The following is a 3,578-nucleotide window of genomic DNA, read 5'->3' as shown; positions in this document are numbered from 1 at the left end:
CCCCCCCCCAGTCCTCTTGGTCGCCCTCCTCCTCCTCGGCACTTCCTCTAGCTCTGCGGTGTGTGTCCCGTTTGAAATCCGGTGGACCAGACCTGGACACGGTCTTCCAGATAAGGCCGCACCACCATAGACCTATGTGGGGGTGGGGGGGCATTCCAGTGTCAGCCCTTTTATACTCCGCCCCCCTAAGAATCATCACCAGCACAGAGCCTTTTTCACTGCTGCAGCAGGCTGGGCCGACGCTCCCATCGAGCTCTCTCCACTAGGACGACCCCAAGATCTTTCCCCCTCCCAGTCTCCGCAAGTCTAGACACCACCCCCACCCCCCATCCACCTAGACTTGGGGTTGGGTGTTTTTGTTCCAATGCGCATCACTGTACACTTTCCAACACTGAACTTGATTTGCCCCACATTTGTCACCCATGATGCACCCGATTTGTGGAGGTCCTCTTGGAGCTCTTCACGGCCAGCCTTGGTTTTCACCCTCTTGAATAGTCTGGCGCCATCTACAAACTTGGCCACTGGACGACTCACCCCCAGTTCCAGATCATTTATGAATAAATAGTACCAGCCTGAATACGGATCCTTCTGAGATCTCACTGATTACTTCCCTCCATTCTGAAAACTGCCCATTTATTCCTGTGCTTTGCTTCCTGTCATTTTACCAGTTTTTAATCCATAAGAGAACCCATCCTCTTGTTTTAGGAGTCTTTGGTGAGGTACCTTGTCAAAGTCTCTCCCTCCCTCCCTCCTCTCCTTTTTATAACTTTGTGCATAATAATTGACAAAACATGTAAATCCACTATAGATTGAAATACTTATAACAACTCGACAGTAACAATATAACTTTCCATATGTGAAATCTAAAAGAGAGTGTGATATATTTAAAATGTCAACAAGTCATTAATTCTATAGTCACAGAATGACAGAGTTGGAAGGGGCCATACAGGCCATCTAGTCCAGCCCCCTGCTTAATGCAGGATCAGCCTAGAGCAGGAGTGTCAAACTCATTTGTTATGAGGGTTAGGGTCATGTGTGTCATAATATGTAATGCCAGGTAATGGAGATATAAACTTTATTAAAGACACAGACACAGATTTTTTGAAACTTTAAATAAAACATGCTTATAACACTAGCACTCTTACAATATTTTGTCTATTTAACAGTCTCTGATAACTGACACCTCTTGCTCTGAATTATTGCATCAAAATGTCTATGCTGTAGCAATCTTGAATATGCTATTCAGGTGTATATAAGAACATAAGAACATAAGAGAAGCCAATGTTGGATCAGGCCAAAGGCCCATCCAGTCCAACACTCTGTATCACAGTGGCCAGAAATACCAGTGCCATCAGGAGGTCCACCAGTGGGGCCAGGACATTAGAAGCCCTTCCACTGTTGACCCCCACCCCAAGGACCAAGAAGACAGAGCATCCCTTGCCCCAGAGCCCCTATCTATACTTTGTGGCTAATAGCCACTGATGGACCTCTGCTCCATATGCTTATCTGATTCCCTCTTGAAGCCGTCCATGCTTGTAGCCGCCACCACTTCCTGTGGCAGTGAATCTGTAAGCTAAAAAACCTAATTTTGATTTATTGACATTTATTACAGAAATTTCATGCTCAATGTTCTGAGCCTAGGACCCGCAGTAAAACATGAAATGGCTGGGCATTGCAAGCTTTTGTACATAAATTGCTTCATGTGCTGGTCAAGAACATGAGAAGGCATCCTGACACAGATTGAAGGCCATGTGTTTGTACACAAAACTATACTCTTCCCCAGAGAAATAGCTACAACTTCCTACAAAGGAAATGTGCTGGGTGAACTTGGACACACACACTCTCAGCCTAATCCACCTCACTGGCTTGTTGTTATTCCTCCTCTAAAACAGTTCACATTGCTTTCTTACTGAGAAAGACTGGATCATGAGGGCATGAATACAGAGAAAAGGGGGAGGGAACCCAGTTGCACCCAGGAGCCCACACACACACAGGCACTGGTCCACAGTCCGTCCGTCCGTCCTTCCTTCCTTCCTTCCTTCCTTCCTTCCATCCTTCCTTCCTTCCTTCCTTCCTTCCTTCCCCCCCACTGATTCCCCTGACCTGCTCCTCTGGACACTCTTATCCACCATCGTTCACTTTGGAACTTACAGGGAGGATTCATAAATGGAAATTCACCCCCCCCCCCATAACATTAATGGTTGGACAAAAGTGATTTAGTGTAATCTCTGATGCACGCATTATTTGCAAATGAAATACTCTGGCAGCTTTATAGTGCCTGATGGGAGGCAAACTGCATGATACTGCCTCCTGCAGCTGCAACAGAACACCAGACAGTCTTTGGATGTGATGAAGTTGCCCTAGCATGCCCTTGAGCTGGGCAGTTGTGCCCTAGCATGCCTTCTCTGGGCAGGCTGACCATCTGCTGGTATCTTTTATCAGTGAACGATAACAGCTGCTGCAGCAACAGTTGTTCCTATAGCTGTACATCAGTAGCCATACCAAGTTGCTAGAGCAGTTTCTGGAAGGAACAAGGAAGCTGTTTTTGTTCTGTTTCTTTTCCGAATGTGAATTTCCTCTGCAAACCAATGTTAATTTCAGTCCAATTTCTAGCATGCTCACTGCATATGGTACCTTCCTGTTCTCCTGAAATCACACCTGAGTAGACCAAGATGTTACGGTGTTGCTTTGGTAAACCCAGATGTTTTCCTGATCATTTTTGTTCTCATGAATATTATCACACACAGTACCTAATGATGTCCACTTAGGGTTCCCAACTCTAGGCTGGGAAATTCCTGGAGATTTGGGGGCACATTCTGGGTAGGTGTTGGATCCCCAAGCATCGAGAATAAATCCACGTTTCAGAAAAGCAAAATTTATTTCAAAGCTTTGGAAAGATACTCAAACAAGTTCTTTGTTAGGAATGGGTACAAACAGCCAGGTCAAGCATAATAAAGGGATTTGAACCAGGTACCGAACCAATGGATCACTTTCCCGCTGGCGGGTAAAGGGAAACGGTTGCGCGCTCAATCCCTGGGAACACTACTATCTCCAGACATAATACAGGTGCAGTTCCCAGGCTCTAAAGGCAACAAGCTAGCATTCAAGCTCACCTCCTACACCACGTCCTCCAGATGTTCGGCTTAGCATTACAGCAAAATAAAATACAGGCTAGCAGGGAGAGGGGGGGGGAATGAACTGTACAAGCGTACAGGAAACACAGAACACAATGGCAGCTTGCTGACATACTGCCCCCTCCAAAATACACCTTACCCTCCGTCTCCCGGGCAGGGCGGGAGATCTCCCGGTGTGGGCGGGAGGCCTCCTGGTTTGCCCGGGAACTTCTTGTGGAACTTACGAATCAGATAAGGGGCCCGAATATCCCCTTCTTCCACCCATTCGCGGTGCTGGGGTCTGAAGTCCACCCACTCAATGAGGTACCAGAGTTTACCACGTTTCAGTTTGGAGTCGAGGATATTCGCAACCTCGAAATGTTCATCCCCCTCAAGTAGCACAGGCGGAGGGGGAGTTACCGAGGGTCTCCATGGAGAGGTACCAGGGTCCTTTTTTAACAAACT

The sequence above is a fragment of the Gekko japonicus genome, unplaced genomic scaffold, assembly GCF_001447785.1.
Source record: "Gekko japonicus isolate JY-2015 unplaced genomic scaffold, Gekko_japonicus_V1.1 scaffold1667, whole genome shotgun sequence".
In the NCBI taxonomy this organism is placed as follows: Eukaryota; Metazoa; Chordata; class Lepidosauria; order Squamata; family Gekkonidae; genus Gekko; species Gekko japonicus.
This window is presented reverse-complemented; position numbering follows the sequence as displayed.